The 23,047-nt window shown below is 44.0% G+C and overlaps 1 long non-coding RNA gene across 1 annotated transcript; it reads right to left on the bottom strand.

The window, feature by feature from the left end:
• Nucleotides 1–18,398: 18,398 nt before the first annotated feature.
• On the bottom strand, nucleotides 18,399–20,771 carry LOC130076690 (uncharacterized). The gene is made up of 3 exons (XR_008805679.1): nucleotides 20,649–20,771; nucleotides 20,458–20,549; nucleotides 18,399–18,470 (listed from the first exon to the last, which is right to left on the bottom strand). It is a non-coding gene; the product is annotated as an uncharacterized LOC130076690 (long non-coding RNA).
• Nucleotides 20,772–23,047: the final 2,276 nt, after the last annotated feature.

Below are 23,047 nucleotides of genomic sequence, written 5' to 3' on the forward strand. Positions count from 1 at the left end.
GCGCATCTTAAGTAATTGCACAGCTCAGATGCCGTGATGGTATGACTGCTGACTCTGCAGTCTGTCGTGATGCTGGGGGAGCGTGAGGTTACAGTGCTTGATTCAGAAAGTCATCTGCTTACTGGGGGCACTTTTGCTTTAAGAGCCAGATAGCCAATCGGAAGGCCAAACAGCAAGAGTAGAGTGTCCTTGGAAACGACCTTGCGGGGTTGAGAGTGGTAAATGGGTGAGAAAACAAGCTCAGTAAAGGTCACAGCAAAGGAATCAAAGCTGTATGTCAGTTCACAGAAATGTGAAATGATTTAGAGATAAAGAATGTGATACAGAGATGAACGAGGAGACAGTTGGAGTATTAAGAGCACAGAGGTCTCTGCTACACACACACACAGACAGACGTCATCCCCTCCAGATTAAAGTGACCGCACACCATGTGTGCTCATTGCATAACGACTTCCCTGAAAGGAGTAGAGAACAAGATAGGAATAGACCAGGATTAAGGAGAGGAGGACAGAAATGAGAGAGGAAAAAAGAGAGGATAGGGGGATGCGAGAGGTTTTGGGCCAAGGGTTTTAAAACAAGCAATCAAGTTCAGATTAAACATTGCACTGTTTCTTTTATGTCAGGCTTTCGTGTTAAATGTGACTCCAAATCCTCAAGGCCTTTGAGTTAAAAAAAAACTCTTTACATGTTCTATGCCAGAATATATAAAGAGTTTTTAGTTATCCCACAGATATGTCAGTCTGCTATTAAACAGTTTATCATAAAAGAGATCTGTTCATACATCAAACATGTAGTTTTCTATATGGGGAACACTAGATGTCACAACTTGAAAATTTCACAGGATGTGTTTATTTTTGAAAGTCACTTTTTGTATAGTGAAAGATTATGTGTATTTTCAGTTAACTTTAGTCAGATGCATTTACATTGTTACTGTGCCTAAGATGTAATCAACTCTATCTGTGCCTGTAAAGTTGTGAACCAAATGGCCCACAGAAACTGATTGGTGTGAATGACAAAGAATCAGCATTGCTCAGAGTGGATTAGCAAGTTAGATCGATCTCCTGTGGGAGGTCCTAACAGGTTTCTATTGTCTGTAGCCCATGAGCTTTGTCTTCATGTATAAAGTTCTGTCTCACAGACAGAACTTTGGGTTAAGATTGTTGAAGGGCGACATGCTAACATCGTTGCTGAAGGACTGCTAAAACCTTCAATAAATTCTTCTCCCCACAAGAACTCTGGTCAAGCTTACTTATTTTATGTATTGGAGAAATCTAATACATTGGCGAGCCACCCAAACCACTGCTCGGCCAAATACACCAAAATCTAACAATAGGCACACACTTTAAAGTCTTGGCAAAAAAAAACCATTAAAAAAATCGACCATTATTGCCCCAAAAAAAAAAAAAATATATATATATATATATATATATATATATATATATATAAATAAATAAAACAATTTAGCAATATATATTTACAGGTCCTTCTCAAAAAATTAGCATATTGTGATAAAGTTCATTATTTTCCATAATGTAATGATAAAAATTAAACTTTCATATTTTTTAGATTCATTGCACACCAACTGAAATATTTCAGGTCTTTTATTGTTTTAATACTGATGATTTGGGCATACAGCTCATGAAAACCCAAAATTCCTATCTCAAAAAATTAGCATATCATGAAAAGGGTCTCTAAACGAGCTATTAACCTAATCATCTGAATCAACTAATTAACTCTAAACACCTGCAAAAGATTCCTGAGGCTTTTAAAAACTCCCAGCCTGTTTCATTACTCAAAACCGCAATCATGGGTAAGACTGCCGACCTGACTGCTGTCCAGAAGGCCATCATTGACACCCTCAAGCAAGAGGGTAAGACAGAAAGAAATTTCTGAACAAATAGGCTGTTCCCAGAGTGCTGTATCAAGGCACCTCAGTGGGAAGTCTGTGGGAAGGAAAAAGTGTGGCAAAAAACGCTGCACAACGAGAAGAGGTGACCGGACCCTGAGGAAGATTGTGGAGAAGGACCGATTCCAGACCTTGGGGGACCTGCGGAAGCAGTGGACTGAGTCTGGAGTAGAAACATCCAGAGCCACCATGCACAGGCGTGTGCAGGAAATGGGCTACAGGTGCCGCATTCCCCAGGTCAAGCCACTTTTGAACCAGAAACAGCGGCAGAAGCGCCTGACCTGGGCTACAGAGAAGCAGCACTGGACTGTTGCTCAGTTGTGCATGTCATTCGGAAATCAAGGTGCCAGAGTCTGGAGGAAGACTAGGGAGAAGGAAATGCCAAAATGCCTGAAGTCCAGTGTCAATACCCACAGTCAGTGATGGTCTGGGGTGCCATGTCAGCTGCTGGTGTTGGTGCACTGTGTTTTATCAAGGGCAGGGTCAATGCAGCTAGCTATCAGGAGATTTTGGAGCACTTCATGCTTCCATCTGCTGAAAAGCTTTATGGAGATGAAGATTTCATTTTTCAGCACGACCTGGCACCTGCGCACAGTGCCAAAACCACTGGTTTACTGACCATGGTATTACTGTGCTCAATTGGCCTGCCAACTCTCCTGACCTGAACCCCATAGAGAATCTGTGGGATATTGTGAAGAGAAAGTTGAGAGACGCAAGACCCAACACTCTGGATGAGCTTAAGGCCGCTATCGAAGCATCCTGGGCCTCCATAACACCTCAGCAGTGCCACAGGCTGATTTCCTCCATGCCACGCCGCATTGAAGCAGTCATTTCTGCCAAGGGATTCCCGACCAAGTATTGACTATTGAGTGCATAACTGAACATAATTATTTGAAGGTTGACTTATTTCTTTTTGTATTAAAAACACTTTTATTGGTCAGATGAAATATGCTATTTTTTTGAGACAGGAATTTTGGGTTTTCATGAGCTGTATGCCAAAATCATCAGTATTAAAACAATAAAAGACCTGAAATATTTCAGTTGGTGTGCAATGAATCTAAAATATATGTGTCAGGTGTGGTGGAGGTGAAAGGAGCGAGGACTCAGGTGCAGAGATAATGGGTTCTTTAATGATAATAACAAAACAAAAATACAAACAAAACTACCCCGTAGGGGAAAACAAATGACTTGACACAAGGGGTAACACACCAGGTACATACGACAACGAAACAGCACAGGACTGCAAACACAGGGAGAATAAATAGGGAGACCAAACAAAGGAGGTAACGAGGGAGGACAGGTGGGGCAAATGAATCAATAATCAGGTAACAAGATGGGAGGGGCTAGACAATCAACAGGAGAGCACATGGCACAAGGAAACATACATGACAAGCCATGTGCTCACACCAAACGTGACTTGAACAAGCACATGGCCAGTAAAACCAATCACCAGCCATGTGCTCACACAAAACCAGACATGAACACGCAGCTAATGAAAACACTCATAAGCCACGTGTTCACACAAAACATGACAACATGAAAGCACACAGCTAGTGTAAAACACAAGCTGTGTGCTACACAGCACAAGACACGAAAGCACATGAAACAAGGCACAGACAAGATAAAACAGGTGTGTCAGAGCTCTGTCAAAAAAACAAGAAATAGACTAGAAAGAAGTGACAGAACCCTGACACTACCCCTCCTCTAAAGGACGCCACCTGGCGTCCCTAAGGAGGAACACCAAAAAAAAACAAAAAAAACAAGACAGGAACATGACAACTCACCAACAGACAACAAGACGGGTAGATCAAAACACAGAGACAAAGTGGGGAGGGAGGGGAGCCAACACAGAGCCAGCATGACAGTCCAGGAAGTCTCTATAAGGGACCAGGGAGGGACGGGAGGGTTGAGCCAGGGAGGCTCAGGCGGGTCTGAAGTCCCAGCAGAGGGCCATGGCGGGACAGACCAGGCAGGCTCCAGCGGATCAGGAGTCCCAGCAGAGGGCCATGGCGGGACAGACCAGGCAGGCTCCAGCGGATCAGGAGTCCCAGCAGAGGGCCATGGCGGGACAGACCAGGCAGGCTTAGGTGGTTCAGGATTCCAGAATGAGGGCCAAGGTGGACCAGGCGGATCTGAATACTTGGCAGAAGGCCAGGGTGGGTCAGGCAGCAAAGACTGGGTTGGCAGGACAAGACATTCGGGTGACTCTGGGACGGCCTCCGGGCTGGCAACGGGCTCCGGGACAGCCTCCTGGAGCTTGGGCGGAACCAGCCTGACTGGCAGCATGGACGGAGCCGGCAAGGCAAGGCGCTGGGGCGGTGCCGGAAGGGCAAGGCGCTGGGGCGGCGCCGGAAGGGCAAGGCGCATGGGCGGCGCCGGAAGGGCAAGGCGCATGGGCGGCGGCGGAAGGGCAAGGCGCATGGGCGGCGGCGGAAGGGCAAGGCGCATGGGCGGCGGCGGAAGGGCAAGGCGCATGGGCGGCGCCGGAAGGGCAAGGCGCATGGGCGGCGCCGGAAGGGCAATGAGCCTGGGGACGGCCTCTGGGCTGACAGCAGGCTTTGGAACAACCTCCGGGCCCCGTGGTAAGCAGGAAGCCTTCTTCCTTCTCCGTTTCCTTGAGCGAGGCGGCGATGCAGCCTTTTCGGCCAACACTGGGGGCGCTGCAGCCTCTTCGGCCAACACTGGGGGCGCTGCAGCCTCTTCGGCCAACACTGGGGGCGCTGCAGCCTCTTCGGCCAACACTGGGGGCGCTGCAGCCTCTTCGGCCAACACTGGGGGCTCGACAGTGAAAGTGGACGGCTCTGGGAGCACCAGACTTGTTAAGACAGAGGAAGCCTTCCTTCTCTTCCTCCGCTTACGTCTGCAAGGCGATGGTGTGGAGATTGCTGCCTCTGGGGGAAATGCAGCATTCACGGCCGCCTCTGGGGGAAATGCAGCATTCACGGCCACCTCTGGGGGAAATGCAGCATTCACGGCCACCTCTGGGGGAAATGCAGCATTCACGGCCACCTCTGGGGGAAATGCAGCATTCACGGCCACCTCTGGGGGAAATGCCGCATTCACGGGCGCCTCAGGATAGGTGGCAGAAGAGGTGGACCCGTTCTTCCTCCTCCCTCTCTCCGAAGGGGTCATCGGAGGACTGGGGACCTGGCAGTTTCTGAGGTAAATGGGAGGTGGGCCAAGAGGCGGAAGACCACCCTCTTCCCCACGGTTGTTTACAAACCCCACAAACTGCCAGAAAGACAGTATCCCCAACATTTCCATCTCCCAGGCGCTGACAGGCTCGTTCAGGCCGCTGTTAAAAATGTCTTTAAGCGCAGTGTTGTTAAGGTCGAGCCCCTCCGCAGTGATGATGAACTGGTGGGCAAACTCTTTTACTGTGGAGCCCCCTTGGCGAAGAGAAAAGAGCTTGCCATAGCGTTCCATCGTCTGACGAGTGGAGGGGCAAGGGCTGGGAGATGGAAACAAGAAGATGCCCATTCTCTGCTGAGTCCTCTGATGGCTGTTTCGTTCTGTCAGGTGTGGTGGAGGTGAAAGGAGCGAGGACTCAGGTGCAGAGATAATGGGTTCTTTAATGATAATAACAAAACAAAAATACAAACAAAACTACCCCGTAGGGGGAAAACAAATGACTTGACTGACTTGACTTGGCTGACTTGACACAAGGGGTAACACACCAGGTACATACGACAACGAAACAGCACAGGACTGCAAACACAGGGAGAATAAATAGGGAGACCAAACAGGGAGACCAAACAAAGGAGGTAACGAGGGAGGACAGGTGGGGCAAATGAATCAATAATCAGGTAACAAGATGGGAGGGGCTAGACAATCAACAGGAGAGCACATGGCACAAGGAAACATACATGACAAGCCATGTGCTCACACCAAACGTGACTTGAACACAAGCACATGGCCAGTAAAACCAATCACCAGCCATGTGCTCACACAAAACCAGACATGAACACGCAGCTAATGAAAACACTCATAAGCCACGTGTTCACACAAAACATGACAACATGAAAGCACACAGCTAGTGTAAAACACAAGCTGTGTGCTACACAGCACAAGACACGAAAGCACATGAAACAAGGCACAGACAAGATAAAACAGGTGTGTCAGAGCTCTGTCACAAAACCAAGAAATAGACTAGACAGAAGTGACAGAACCCTGACAATATGAAAGTTTTATTTTTATCATTACATTATGGAAAATAATGAACTTTATCCCAATATGCTAATTTTTTGAGAAGGACCCGTATATGTAACACAAAGCAGCAATGTAAAAAGGTACAATAAATATTAAACCACTCTTTGAGCAGACTAATATTGCAATTAATAAATTGTGTGATTTTAATATATATAAATTACTTCCACCAACCTTTTATGGAAATTCGTAACTATTTTATGTTTTGGTGAATTGGTGCCAAATCCATATATGAATTCGTACGATCTCATGCTTACACCCTAGTGATGGATATGTTAGGGGCAGACCTTAATGCTTACTTCTTTCAAATTATCGTTTTTCTATGATTCAACTCAACTCAATTCATGCCATCTCATAACATTACATTTTCCAGTGAGATCAGGTTGAAAATACCTTTGTTCTGAGAACATAGTTAAATCTTTCAATTAAAATCTACCATGATTATATATTTGTCTCTTGCCTGAATATAGCTACATGATGATGATATTGGATTTTTTATTTTTTTGTATTTTACTTTTGAACTAGATGTTATAAACTAAGAAAAAAAAAAAAAACGGCTAAACAAGAATCTGTTCAAAAATAATTTCTTCTATTTATCTTCAGTTTTCTAAATCGGAAAGCTCTAGTAAGGAGGTGCAGTACTTGTTCTTTAATGTGTCAAAGCCAGCTGAACAGAGAAAGAGAAGAACAGGAAACAGATACCTCATTCAAGTTTTCCAGGTGTCGGTCCTCAGGTTTTATTAGCAATAGCATTTAGTGCTATTTGAAACTGCTGTGTTGACAATTAATTCAGTTGTGATAAAGCACATGCACATGTGTGTATCACACACAGCTCAGTAGCTCATCTATCATCGTTTTGTTTCCTTATTAGAATGAAGAACAAGGTGTGTAGACACACACCATGCCCTGAAGATAATGTCACTTTTGTCCCATTAGCCTGAAAAAGTGCTGTGGCTAGATTTTAGACATATCATCATTTTCCCTGTGTTTCTCTCTCAGTATTGCATACAAAAAAAGCATATAGATACACATACGCAGACACAAAATAGATATCAAATCATAAATCCGGTAGCCAGCAGATTTTGTGTGTTTCAGGTGATTTTTTTTGTACTCACATGCTGCATATGAACACACACACACCTTACCATTCACTGTTAGTGTATAGTGTAATGTCTGGGCATCTCTATCTGTGTAGAAACATGTTTTCAGCGTTTTGTGATGATTTGGACGAGAGATTTTTCCTTTAACTTACTTCTCTCTTTTGATACCCCCGGAAGCACGAACATGCAGAAAATTCACAATGTAAGGGAGTCTATAAATAGCAACATGACATCACAGCACCTCCTCCACATCTGTTAGTCATGCTATTTATGCTTCACACACACATACCAACACATTAATTCACACATGCAAAGGTTCAGGCTCAGAAATCATGCAGACATGTTGAATCAAACAACTAATCAAGCCTCTAGCCAATGCATGTCTAAGGACAGATAATTCCACAAGCATAGCTGTGTCGGACATCCAAGACTGTCTGAGATTCTTACTGCAGCATAACAGAAATGTCCATATAACACAAGATCAAGCTTTATGTCAGCTTTCTAAGGACAAAGTCAATGGTAATCAAAGATTGAATTTTGAGTACATATATGACAGCATGTGTGTAAAATGTCATTTAAAAGTGCGTATATACATACATATATATATATATATATATATATATATATATATATATATATATATATATATATATATATATATATATATATATATATACGTCTGCTCTACTTTACAAAAAAACAAAATATTACTTGGCTAAAACATAAATCGGTATTATAAAACAAGTAATTCTTGGTGGTGGCTTCTTTGTTTCTATAACTATAACCAACTTTTTGTAATGTCAAGGACTGTTTTTTTCTAGTGAAAGGATAACATTTAATGAATTTGCTTAATACAATTGTATTGAAATTAAAACATGTGTCCCTACTGTCACTGCAATAGTTTCCCAAACGTAGTTTGAGTTACAAATCTTTTCATTTACCATGAAAAGTCTGTGATTTCATTTACCAATTCAGACAGGACTAACATCCGTGTCATCCGCCAGAATTCAGTCTATTAGGGACAGGGAACACAAAGGAAACAAAAGCAAAACACAACAGAACAGACTTAAACATAACCCTGACAGTTATTATGTGTTAACTGCTTTGAAAAAGCAATAATGGACTTGTTTAACTATAGTTAGTTAAGTATTGTACGTGGTGTGTACAAAACATAAGTAGAAGACAGCAGCCCCTCACGGACGACTGCTGTCACATATAATAAAACAAAACACAACATAAGTTCAGGCCTGTCCTCTCTCCATCTCTACTGTCGTCACTGCTCCTTTTATGCTTCCGCTCCTCAGTGAGAGATCCGAGACCGGTGCATCGCGCAGGTGTCGCTCATCAGTAATCACGCCACCAGCCTCGCGCTATTCTCTCACGGCCCTCGGCCTCGTCCTGCTCGCCACACTAGCTTAACTAGCAAATCTTGCTTTGTCAAAACAAGTCATTTAGCCAGTTTAACTAGTTTCTCTTCAGTCGGTCAGTCGACGCCGCGTCGAAACAGACGAATAGGAATCTTGCTAGAGAGGCCAATCTACTTTGAGTGAAACTAAACGAGCCAATGCACATTGCCGTGCAATCATTTGCATCAGCTGTTCAGCAGGTGCGATTGCACTTCAGCTTTTTGCTTCGGAGCCGAGCGTTTCGATGCTGTTCTCTTCAGTGAAGCTGTTTACATTAAACGAGCAAGCTCTTCAGGAGGATCTGTGTTTGTGTTGTATGTACTGAGCAAAACAAAAAGGCTGTTCTTACAGCTGGTATGGTGCACCAAGAGTGCTGAAAGGCCGTTTTTAAGACTGGTAAGGCAAGGCAAGGCAAGGCAAGGCAAGTTAGCACATTTCATACACAATGGTAATTCAAAGTGCTTTACATAGAAATAAATTAAAATAATCAAAACAAATAAGAATAATTAAAACTGTTTAGAATAAAAATAAAATAAAGTGCAGTAAAAACAGTCGGACGAACAGTGGCACAGTGCTCATTCAGTAATGCATAGCTAAACAGATGTGTTTTGAGTCTGGATTTGAATGTGACTACTGTAGGAGCACATCTGATCTCCTCTGGAAGCTGGTTCCAGCTGCGGCTGGCATAATAGTGTAAGTCCGACTAATTCGATCCAAGGGCGGCATTCAAATTAGCGGTGAAGGTCACATGCGCGTTCCGTCTCTTCCAATAGCTGGGTTTCAGTCACGTGATTATGATGACGCGCGAAATTCAGATGGAGGGCAGGGAGTGAAGAGCGCAATGGACGAGATGGAGGAAAGTCCGTACTGTACTACTTTTCACACTATTTTACAAGAGAAAGATATAAACAAAAAATCAAACATGTTGGACGTGATCCTTACGTTATTAAGAGGAGCGATTTTCAACTGAATTGAAAGATTTCCAGCCATCGAGGCGGTAGATATCAGCAACTACCTCGTCTTACAGACATACTTTGACTTTACAAAGTTCGTAAACGTTACACGTTAACTTACACGTTACACAAACATAGCCACTTAAGTTGTATAAACTCACCTTTGACGAAGTGATCACGGCACACACGGGCATTTTCCCATTCGGTTCCTCCCGACCGCAGACGTAGGTTTGCAAGCCGTTTTCCCGGAGTTTTTCGGTCAATTTCTTGCATTTCCCCCCTTATGAACAACAACTTTTGGTACACGATAAAAACTCCTCGTGGTTTGATCGATTTAAGTAACCATAAACGACGCAAAACATAGGCATTTTGAGTTTGTTATAGTGCTTTCTAAATACAGCAAATCACTTCCTGCCCTCCATTTGCATTTCGCGCCATGGCAACGCAGTGGCGTGACGTCATATGAAAACAAGCTATGGCAAAGGGATTTTTAATTAAATGCAATACATTCTATCTTATGTATTAATTCGTTTCATCTGACTCCATAAAATGAAAGTGTTTTTCAATGATATCTGTGCATCTTTAAATATACGTTAATGTTTGACTATTCCTTTTAACTCCAATGAAAATAAAGTCAAAGTCTGTTAGAATAATCAAATATAACAATTTATTATGTCAGGTAAATGTATTATAACAATTCCATAATCAATTGAAAGATAATCAATGCAAATCATCAAATGTTTTAGGATTAGAGGAATAGATGCAAACCCAACATGAACTACATGAGCTACCTCATGGGCTATCTGAAATACAGAAAAAGCCACGATCCCTTGCTGCATTCCATTAAATAGCCAGAACTTCTTTTCAATGGTAATTTGCATTCAGGTTACACCTTATTTTGGGGGTAGGGGAGAAAGGCCATTTGTCCACCTTTCTTTGTGTGCCAGTTTCTCTAAACTTCTAAAAAACCTTATTACCTTTTGTTTTACTTATTTGGAATGAGACATCTGAACCAGCCACCCTGAGACCTTTAAAATGATACTAAACACAATAATCATTCACATTAAACCATGTATATACTTGTGTGCGTTTTTTAGTGTTACTGACTGAGAGAGAGAGGAAATGTAAATCAGGTGAGACTGCGTGAGGGGGAGGTCGAATGTTAATTTTCAGCAAGTTCCTTTGTTTCAATAGACCATGTGGTCAAGACAGTTTCTCCAACCAGTTTTCCGGTCTTACAATAGCTAAAAGCAGACTCACCGTGCTTAGAGTGAACCCTTGGTATTTCTAGCTGATGTGATCCTAATGATCTGAGTGATCTGTTAGGTTTATATTCAGTGAGCATATCTGCAATATATTGAGGTCCTAGCCCATTTAATGATTTATATACCAGTAATAATACTTTAAAATCAATCCTAAATGTAACTGGGAGCCAGTGTAAAGACCTGAGGACTGCACAAGGGTGGTCATGATTCACAAGTTCTCCAAGAACTTCTTGCCGCAACGGACCTTGTGCTTTGTGCGACGAAGGTCACCACGCGGTCAGTGGGTCGTGCAATGTCCACTATGGTGGTCCAGGAACGCCATCTCTGGCTGTGTCTGGCTGACATGAGGGAGACCGACAAAGCCCAAGGTTCCTACCACTCCCTTCAGGGACCAGGTATTGAACCTGCAAGCGCTGCCCCTGGAGGAGGCAGACCCAGCCCTGGCTTTGCTCTGTCCTGTTCGCACTCTGGATCTGTACGTGGACAGAACTCAAAGTCTCAGGACCTCAGACCAGCTCTTTGTCTGTTACGGAGGCCAGCAGAAGGGAAAGGCTGTCTCCAAGCAGAGGATGGCCCACTGGATAGTGGATGCTCACAAAGCACCTTCCTAACAGAAAGGGCACGCTTTCCCAGTGTTATCCAAGAATCTCACTGTATAGGTTATCACGGAACTGTCATGTTAGGCAGAAACACAGGAAGCAATCGCGAGTATAATACAATATTTATTTAAAGCACAAAACACACAAGTCCAGGGTGCAGTGAGCCAGGTGGAGATAGGTGACGCAGGGACTTCGATGGTCAATACCGGTGACGTGCAGACAAACGGTGAGACGATCCAAATCCACACGGAAGACGACGAACAGGAAACACCAGGCAGGAACACGAACCAGAAGACAGGGGAACATCAAACAACGATCTGACAAAGGTGAGAGAACAGCGGTGAGTTTAAGAAGCGTGGTGAGATGAACTGCAGCTGGTGATTGTAATGATGAACAGCTGGAGTGGATCAGGTAATGACATACAGACACGCCCCTTGCACACGTGCACTCATACAACAACATAAACACAAGACTAGAAGGAACCAGCGAATACATCTACCGTGACAGTACCCCTCCTCCTAAGAACGCCTCCTGGCGTTCTCAGACTCCCTTACCTGCCGATTGTAATCATCGATAAGGGAGTGATCCAGGATGTCCCTAGCAGGAACCCAACTTCTCTCCTCCGGACCGTAACCTTCCCAGTCCACCAAGTACTGAAATCCGCGTCCCCTCCGCCTAGAGTCCAGAATACGGTTGACCGAATATGTGGTCTCCCCATCTACGAGCCGCGGTGGGGGAGGAACCGGGACAGGCGGATTAATGTGAGAATGAAAAACGGGCTTGATTTTAGATACATGGAACACGGAATGAACCCTCCTGTACGCAGGAGGTAGTTTGAGGCGGACTGCCACCGGACTAATAATCTTGGTGACAGGAAACGGGCCAATAAATTTGGGAGCAAGTTTATTAAAAACGGTGCGAAGAGGAATGTTCTTAGTTGAAAGCCACACTTTTTGACCGACGACGTATACGGGAGGCTTTGACCGGTGGCGATCGGCCTTGGCCTTGGTGCGCGCCCCCACCTGGAGTAGAATCTCCCGGGCTCTAGTCCAGGTGCGGTGACACCTCTGGACAAAGGCGTGAGCGGAGGGAACCGCAACCTCGGATTCCAGACTGGGAAAAATTGGTGGCTGGTAACCTACACTACACTCAAACGGAGATAAGCCCGTCGCTGACACTGGCAACGTGTTGTGTGCGTACTCCACCATAGACAGTTGTTGACTCCAAGACGAAGGATTTCTGGAAACCAAACATCGCAACATTCTCTCCAAATCTTGGTTGGCTCTCTCTGTTTGACCATTGCTCTGGGGATGAAACCCAGATGACAGACTAACCGTCGCCCCCAGTAATCTACAAAATTCTTGCCAAAATTTGGACACAAACTGGGGTCCCCGGTCGGAGACCACGTCTATCGGGAGGCCATGTAACCGAAAGACATGATCTACGACCGTAGCCGCTGTCTCCTTAGCTGAAGGTAATTTGGGTAAGGGAATGAAATGTGCTGCCTTCGAGAATCGGTCCACCACAGTTAAAACTACTGTGTTACCCTGGGAGGGTGGGAGGGCGGTAATAAAATCTAGAGCGATATGGGACCAGGGTCTCGAAGGCACCGGCAGCGGTTGAAGTAGCCCATCTGGAGGTCGATTGGAAGACTTACCCGTGGCACAAACAGAGCAAGCCAAAACAAAATCGCGAATGTCACGAGCCATAAGTGGCCACCAGAATCGTTGCTTGACTAGAAATCCAGTGCGATTAATTCCTGGATGACAAGCTACGTTGGAGCTGTGACCCCACTGGATAACGTCAGACCGTAAGCCCTCCGGCACAAATAATCGGTTCGGTGGACACCCGGGCGGAGGCGTTACCCCTTCCAAGGCCTCTTTGACCTTCGCTTCGACCTCCCATGTGAGTGTTAAAACAAATACGGTTTCGGGTAAAATACACTCGGGAGTGGACGGGCGACCGGAAAAATCAAATATACGAGAAAGTGAGTCGGGTTTGATGTTCTTAGAACCCGGACGATATTGGAGAGAAAAATCAAAACGACCGAAAAAAAGTGCCCACCGAGCCTGCCTGGAGTTCAATCTTTTAGCAGTTCTGATATATTCGAGGTTCTTATGATCAGTCCAGACGATAAAAGGTACCCCCGACCCTTCTAACCAGTGACGCCACTCCTCCAACGCCAACTTGACTGCCAACAACTCTCTATTACCAATGTCGTAATTACGTTCGGCTGGAGATAAACGATGGGACAAAAACGCGCAAGGATGCATCTTGTCGTCTACAGGTGAACGCTGAGATAACACCGCCCCTACTCCCACCTCTGATGCGTCGACCTCCACCACGAACTGACGTGATGAATCAGGGGTAATTAGAATGGGGGCTGAAACAAAGCGGCCTTTGAGTTTCTTGAACACAGTCTCGGCTGTGTCGGACCACCTGAACGCAGTTCTGGGGGAGGTCAAGGCAGTCAGAGGCGCGACCAGCTGGCTGAAGTTGCGAATGAATCGCCGGTAGAAATTGGCGAACCCCAGAAACCTCTGCAGGGCCTTGCGGGAATCTGGACTTGGCCAATCCACCACAGCCTTAATCTTCTCAGGGTCCATCCGCATCCCCTCAGACGACACGATGTATCCTAAAAAAGGAACAGACTGTGCATGAAAATCGCATTTCTCCGCCTTGACAAAAAGCCCATTCTCTAGCAACCTCTGAAGCACTCGTCGGACGTGCTGCACATGCTCCTGGAGAGATGCAGAAAAAATCAATATGTCATCCAGGTAGACATATATGAATTGATCGATCATATCTCGCAACACGTCATTGACCAGTGCCTGGAAAACTGCTGGGGAGTTGGACAGCCCAAACGCCATGACCAAATATTCAAAGTGCCCCCTAGGGGTGTTAAACGCAGTTTTCCACTCATCACCCTCCCTGATGCGGACCAAATGATAAGCGTTACGTAAGTCCAATTTGGTGAAGATGGATGCTCCCTGCAACCTCTCGAAGGCTGAAGACATCAACGGCAAAGGATAAGTATTCTTTACCGTGATGTTATTCAGCCCTCGGTAATCAATGCAAGGTCGCAGAGAACCATCCTTTTTCCCCACAAAAAAGAACCCCGCCCCCGCTGGAGAAGAGGAAGGGCGAATGAACTTGGTTGCTAGAGAATCAGAAATATATTTCTCCATAGCCTCTCTTTCAGGAATCGAAAGCGAAGATAACTTGCCCTTAGGCGGAGACTTACCTGGGAGTAAATCTATTGCACAGTCGTAGGGACGATGCGGAGGGAGAGAAGCAGCACGAGACTTACTGAACACTTCCTTCAGGTCCAGATACTCCGCGGGCACGTTAGACAAATCCCCTGCTTCCTCCTGAAACACAGAAACAGGTACAGACGAACAAGCAGACACGAGACAAGACCTATGACATTCCTGACTCCACTCCAGCACAGATCTATGTATCCAGTCCACTCGGGGGTTGTGTTGAATGAGCCATGGGTGTCCTAGAACAACGGGTGCCAGGGGTGAATCCAGAATAAAAAATGAAATAGTTTCCGAGTGATTGCCAGAGGTGATGAGAGTGATTTCTTCAGTGGATAATGAGATGGTGGGAAGTTCTTGTCCGTTGAGTGCATGAACTGCAATCTGCTGTGGGAGGGGTTTGATTGGAATCTGAAATCTGCGTGCAAAATTATGGTCCATGAAATTACCTTCGGCCCCCGAATCCAACAGTGCTTGACAATCGTGCTGGTGGACTGACCATCTTAGTCTTACCGAGAGGAGGGTGGAGGTAGATCTTGTCGTGGATGAGGTCTTCCTGGCGGAGATCCCACCCGATAGTAGCCTCATGTTTACTATCGGGCTGGACCTTTTACCGGACAGTTGTAGGCGTAGTGTCCGGCTCTTCCGCAGTACAGGCAAAGGCCCTGGGACCTCCGCCTCTCCCTCTCCTCCCGGGAAAGCCGAGCTCGACCCACCTGCATGGGCTCGTGATCGTAGACGGGGCTGACCACGTCCCTGCCGCTGGATCGTAGCCCGTCGGCTGCCTCAAGTGTGCGGGTGGGCGTGGCTCGACGCTCGACTCTGGACAGCCGAGCGTCCACCCGCAGGGCCAGATCAATGAGTCCGTTGAGGGTAGTGGGAAGATCCAGGGCGTAGATCTCCTTCTGGACGTGGTCAGCCAGCCCATGCAGGAACATGTCCCACTGCGCCTCCTCGTTCCATCCACACTCCGCCGCCAAGGTCCGGAACTCGATGGAAAACTCGGACACTGATCTTCTTCCCTGCCGTAGCTCGACCAATGTTCTGGCCGCCTCTCTTCCAGTGACCGCACGGTCAAAAACCAGTCTCATCTCGGCGGCGAGGGTCTGGAACGAGGCACAGCATGGATTTTGGTTTTCCCACCACGCCGTTCCCCAGAGTGCCGCTCTCCCAGTCAATAGCGTCAGCACAAACGCCACTTTGGCTTGCTCGGTCTGAAAAGTGTGAGGTTGCAGGGAAAAGTGCATGGAACATCGAGTCAAAAAAGCTCTACAAAATGACGGTTCACCTGAGTATGCCTCTGGGGTGGGTAGCCGGGGTTCTGACTGGGAGGGGCTTCCTGATGGTGCGGGAGGAACGGCCGGTGTGGGTGGCGCAGTGGGAGGTCGTAGGCGCTGGATCTGCTGGGTGAGCTCGGACACCTGCGTCACCAGGGCTTGAACTGCACGGCCCGTATCTCCAATCTCCTTCTCTTGCGAGTCCATTCTACGGATGCTGTGATGGATGAACTCTTCGAGTGAGGATGACGAGGCGCTCGCTGCTTCCATACCATGGTCAGATCGTTCTGTCATGTTAGGCAGAAACACAGGAAGCAATCGCGAGTATAATACAATATTTATTTGAAGCACAAAACACACAAGTCCAGGGTGCAGTGAGCCAGGTGGAGATAGGTGACGCAGGGACTTCGATGGTCAATACCGGTGACGTGCAGACAAACGGTGAGACGATCCAAATCCACACGGAAGACGACGAACAGGAAACACCAGGCAGGAACACGAACCAGAAGACAGGGGAACATCAAACAACGATCTGACAAAGGTGAGAGAACAGCGGTGAGTTTAAGAAGCGTGGTGAGATGAACTGCAGCTGGTGATTGTAATGATGAACAGCTGGAGTGGATCAGGTAATGACATACAGACACGCCCCTTGCACACGTGCACTCATACAACAACATAAACACAAGACTAGAAGGAACCAGCGAATACATCTACCGTGACAGGAACAGCAGTGACAGATACACTCTGTGTAAGCCCTCTCCTATCATCCTTCCAGGCAAGAAGGGGCAAGAGGCTCGCACAGGGCGCTGGATGGGGTCAGCAGCTGTGGCCCTTTGGTAGGGATTCCTATTCGTCAGTTTCGATCCCGTCGCCACATCTGCTGCGGCCCGCTGGGGCAGCCAGCTTATCGGCTCGGCTCCTCAGCAAAAAACTGAAGTGCAATCGCACCTGCTGCTCATTATATACCCGCACTGCGTGGCTGAACAGCTGATGCAAACGATTGCACGCCAATGTGCATTGGCTCGTTTAGTTTCACTCGAAGTAGTTTGGCCTCTTCCTATTCGTTGGTCTCCGTAGCTTCTCCGTTCCCTCCTTCAGGGAACGAGGGTTACCATATGTAACCTAGACGTTTCATGAGTTTCCATGTTCTTAAAGCTTCTTTTTTTTCTTTTTTTTTTTACTTCAATAATTAATTAATGGAAAGGATTATTTTATGGAAATATCAGGAATAAAAGTGGAATGCCTGACAAACAGTCACACTCACAGTAATACTGGAACCAAATGATTTTCATGATTTTTGACTGTTAACAGCTATGAAACGTCTTCCTTTAACAATTGTCTTTTGAGCATGATTCATAACACTACTTTTGTGATGTACTCCCTTGTGATGAAGTGTGAAATAAAAGGCCATTTAAGTGTACCTAAAGAGAGTACATTTTCATGAATGTTTCTTAACACACTTAAGTACACTTTTTTTAAAATGGACTTTGTAGTAATGGCAAATTAAAAGTTTTAAAGTAATAAGTACTCTTTTAAAATGTATGCTAAAAGTGTCCTTTTTCACAAGGGCTTGTCACTTTGAGATCAACTAAATCTAAAGTATCCATTTAAAAGAGATAACAGAGTTGCTTCATACAAAAAAAGTAAGCTCTTTAAAGAATTGTATAAAAAATTCTTATTTCTTAATAATGTTCAGCTGAAATTTCAAATGATCTCCTAATCCAACATGAATTCTAAGTGTACTTATGCAATAGGAATTATTTTCATTACAGTTTCCATACTTTCTCCCTCAAAATTAATAATAAGAGAATCGTTTACAGTACAGTAAAGGAACCAAACCAGTAAAGTGAATTGGCAATGGAACCAGAATCTAATATACCTCCTGATAAATAAACCTCCAGAATTAATTTTAAGAATCCTGGTGGGGACAACAGCACACTGGCATCCAAAGACCCAACATATGCTGGTGACCAGCAGTACTACTCTTTTCAGCAGAGCAGAAATTACGAGGGAGGGGACAAAAACTGATCCAATGTGATCTCATGAGTGCTGACTAATTATGTGTTTATCTCACCAGTTACAGTGAACCATGTGGTGCTGAATTCATATGAGCAGGTGGACAAAACCCAATCCTCTCCGATTGGACAATGTCAGTTCTTCCACCTTACACTGTTTAAAGACAACCCCTCAAAATCAATATGCCTAATGTGCGGTATGCAAAGGGGACATTTTTGTATTGCATTGTTTATATTGTATTATATAATATTATATTGTTTTATAGTTATAAAAATAATTTTAAATTAGTTCACCCAAAATAAAATTTCTATTATTTACTCACCCCCATCACCCAGACAATGCCAGTGAAATGTTATCACCATCTACCTATCTTCCACCTAAAATATCCCCCTCATTTCTCTCTCACTCACCATTCTGTCCAGGTGTCCTCCTCCGTCTCCTCTTTCAACTTCTCCTCCTCTAGTCCAGGACAACCTGCCCGCCTCAGGGCCAGAGGTGAACCAGAACCAGTGGATGAGGGAGGTCAGAACAAGAGAGAGAGGTTCTGTAAATGATTCTGGGGTAGAGAAGGCCTCTACTCTACTTTAGTCTACAGAGAGAATAAGAGATCTTGTCCACTAAGCACCTTAATCAATCTGTCTAATCACAGCTTCTATTACTCTTTACACACAAAGAGTAACTATAGGGGGTCTGCAGTCACGTGACTGAGGAATATCATCCTCTTAGCCTCTTAGTTGTCTCAAATGTAGTAAAGTGGGCTTAGTGGCTTTAAATACCGTGGAATCATTCACAATATTATAATTCACTATATTCACTTATCATCACATCATTTCTTTCATGCTGGCTGTACTGAAATTAATTGTAAGGCGAGTCTCATGTGTGCCTTGGGTGCAGAGCGCTATTAATATGACACATTTGGTTGTTGGCTATGTAGAGCGTTCCAAATCAGTCACTTATATGAGGTTCCATTTCTGTTCGGATGCTGCTATAGAAGACAGTGAGAAAGAGCACTGGGTTTTGGAGCAGAGCTATTGTGTTTATAACATGCAGATGCACAGTGAGGTCTGTTTCTGATACAACTTATCACACACTTAAAATTCTAATAAGTGTGATGTGTCACTGAACAGAGAGCAGACTATGTATAAGTATTTAGGAAACTTTATTTAGCAGCCAGCAACCTCTGTGTATATTTTCCCCTAACCATGCCCCTAAAATTAACCCTCATAAGGGCTTTTCATATTGACATAGTTAACCTTGGGTCATTCTAAACCCCGGGTAAAAGAAATCCTGGGTTATCTTGACCCAAGATTCACATTGCTCATAATTTACCCGAGGTTAACAATTAATCTTGGGCATTCATAAACTGACGTTTCACACTGTACATTCCTAACCCTGGGTTAACGTCCTTATTTGCATATTTGCAGTGTCAGTGTCTGACTGGAGTAACGCTTCATGCAATCTTTACACAAAAGCTCTAACGTTGCGCATCATCCTATTACTGTATATATTGCCAACTGTACTATCAAGTTTATCCTGAATGGACTTTTCAGACTATAAAAGTAATAATGAAACGCTCTCTTCTTCACTCCAGTTGTCACGTTTTCAGTCGCCGTTTGACATTTTACCCTTCAAACCCTGAAGATACTGTTTAATACAACGCACAGTGCTTCCGTGACTGTCCAAAGCATGCGAATATGTTCCTAAATAGTTCCTAAATATTTCTGTCATTGTAGATGGTTTCCAAATCTCACCTGACGTCATATCTGAACTTCTCAAATCGTGACAGATTAGCACTGGAGTGTGCAGCATTAGTAGCCTAACGAGGTGTAATCTGCAATATGATCCCGGAGCCTTGGTTAACTCCAACTGCTCCTCATCATTACATTTCGAAACAAAATGTAGTTACACAACATTTTATCAGTCCTTTGTTTAAAATCAATGACATGCACATTAACCCTAATTCCGTAATGCACATAGGCCTATCTGGTATAACTAAGAATTCATCAGTGCATGATATTCCAAAGAAAAAAAATATCTCTTTAGCTTCATAATCAAATCATCTATAATCAAATCTATAATCAATATGTATTCAAATAACCAAAGTCTAAAAACTTGTTCCACCTATAAAATAACTTATTTTCCGCTGACATCACCTAGGCCATGCAGGCTATTGGATAATGTTAATTAATAGCCAAATAGCGTTTTAGACATTCAGGTTTGGCTGCGTTCCAGTACGTTAAGCCCACTTTTTCACTTAATCCAATTAATTTCTGCTGGATAAAGGTCCTGTTCAACATATTTTTTCTTCTTGAAAATCCCGTTTCACTTCAAAATACATCACATTACAAAGTAAAATGTGTTGCGAATGTCATTTCATGTTGACTTTAAGCAACAGTTGTGTTATTAGTATTTGTGGAAACTATTTGTGTTGAGTGTGCTCTACTCTACATGGAAACGGCCTTTACTCACCAGCCATGACAACAGTGCACATGCTGCCATGCTCATCATAGTCAGACACATGGTTACAGACAGAAATGGAGGGGTGGAGTTTGTCCATCAGACTGTATGAGCAAGGAAGAGACACATGTTAATAAGTACATGCACACATTTGACTGTGATTGGGAGAGAGCAAGGAAGGATCAGAGGAATGTGTACTTCACCTGCACCCTCTTTAACCTTCTTCTTTTATCCTTCCATCCTCTCCGCCTGCTCATCCTACTCTCTTCTCATTTATTTTTAGACGGCTTAGTCGAGGGGTGGAGGATGTTCCCGAGGCCTTCTGTATCAAGCACACAGATCCTAAATGAATGATTGTATGTGAAATGGAGTCATTTATCCAGGTTTTATTATTCTTTGAATTTATTTATAAAAAATTATTCGTGATCAATGAATTTGTGTCCCATGGGTTGAATTTTTTATATATTTTTTTTTATATGCAGTCCAAATTAAAACATTTTACAGTATGTCGTCTTTTATTTTTACTACTTTTTAAATAGCTTTTATGTATATATTTAATTTTACCCAGACCAGCAATTTCAAAACAATGAAAACAATGAAGATTATTCAACATAACCCAATTCAATATTTTGTGAAAATGATGTAAATTAATTTAAATTACATCGCACAGTTCTGCCACCATAACAAACAGTTTTGCGACAACAGTTTGAGACAACAGTGTCGGTATATACACTCACCTAAAGGATTATTAGGAACACCTGTTCAATTTCTCATTAATGCAATTATCTAATCAACCAATCACATGGCAGTTGCTTCAATGCATTTAGGGGTGTGGTCCTGGTCAAGACAATCTCCTGAACTCCAAACTGAATGTCAGAATGGGAAAGAAAGGTGATTTAAGCAATTTTGAGCGTGGCATGGTTGTTGGTGCCAGACGGGTCGGTCTGAGTATTTCACAATCTGCTCAGTTACTGGGATTTTCACGCACAACCATTTCTAGGGTTTACAAAGAATGGTGTGAAAAGAGAAAAACATCCAGTATGCGGCAGTCCTGTGGGCGAAAATGCCTTGTTAATGCTAGAGGTCCGAGGAGAATGGGCCGACTGATTCAAGCTGATAGAAGAGCAACTTTGACTGAAATAACCACTCGTTACAACCGAGGTATGCAGCAAAGCATTTGTGAAGCCACAACACATCAACCTTGAGGCGGATGGGCTACAACAGCAGAAGACCCCACCGGGTACCACTCATCCAACATTTCTAAAGAATGCTTTCAGCACCTTGTTCAATCAATGCCACGTAGAATTAAGGCAGTTCTGAAGGCGAAAGGGGGTCAAACACAGTATTAGTATGGTGTTCCTAATAATCCTTTAGGTGAGTGTATATATATTTATATATATATTTCAAAGGCTGCTCTATGACAGTTTCTCAGTAATAATCCCATTTTTTTTCTTCTGAGGGCAGCTCTAAATCCAGAACACAGCTGCCATATTAATGACATACCAGCCAACCACACAGTTCAGAGCCAGACACTTTGTCCTTCTCTCTATTTCTCTCACACTTTCTGTCGGTCTACTGATGAGGCTGAGTGAGAATGTTGCTGTGGTGATGTCATTTGTTGCCTAGCAACAGCTGTCCCTGGGCAAGCCACAACCAGGGCCTCTGCGGGAACATTTTGGATTATTTGGGGATGTCGATTTCATCAGCGGTTTCTTGCAGCACTCTGCAGTGCAAAGGTAGGACACGAGACTATGTGAGAAGAGATAAGATGAAGAAAAGACACAATGGGGTCTTAATTTGAATAAATCCTCAAAGATCTGCAGGGTTCAATTAAATTTGTACTAAAATGATTATTCTAATAATGATTATTCTAAAAATTTGTAATACAACATTTTTTATTAAAATAGAAAAATGTCAAATAAAAACATTTTCACTAGTGGCCTTTTGAATCCCACTGTATGTAACAAAGTCAGCATGAAGTGGAAGTTTAGTCTTTTGTTCCCTTTTGTGACATATATCCAAGTGAAATGGCTTCTTGAACCAGAAAAATGTAGGGCAGTACTTGATTTTGTCCATCAGGAATGGATTGGATCGTTGTGGTTTTTATTGCTAAAATCTCATGTGAGTCACAGGTTGTCCCGACCTTGCATCTTTAATGAATTTAATCTTTAATTATTTGTGTTCTTTTTTGTGGATGTGGGAACACCCATGGTGGACGAGGGTGTGGGGGTTGGCGAGCCCCGGGGAGTTTCTACAGCTCTTGACACCCTTCAGTCCTACTGCTGACAGGCTCCGTCTTCAATTACTGCCCGAAGGGGATGATGAAAAAAGCTTTCTGACAGCAGTAGCCTATTTCAACACATCCTTACAGCTATGCTATGTTGACCATAATTATGCTCATCAATTCTCCACAAATTCTCTTTGTCTGTTACATTTGCAGTTTACCAGTAACTCTAAATCACATATCATGCCATTGTTGTGGAATACTGTTCCTATCACAATTAGAAATGCTTCAACTGGAATGTTTCAAGAAGTTAAGACTTATTTTTTTTTTACTAACTTGTTATTTATTTCATTTTAATTGTTGTTGCATCTTTTTCTA

The sequence above is a fragment of the Rhinichthys klamathensis genome, unplaced genomic scaffold, assembly GCF_029890125.1.
Source record: "Rhinichthys klamathensis goyatoka isolate OS25496 unplaced genomic scaffold, OSU_Roscu_1.1 h1tg000679l_1, whole genome shotgun sequence".
Taxonomy (NCBI): Eukaryota; Metazoa; Chordata; class Actinopteri; order Cypriniformes; family Leuciscidae; genus Rhinichthys; species Rhinichthys klamathensis.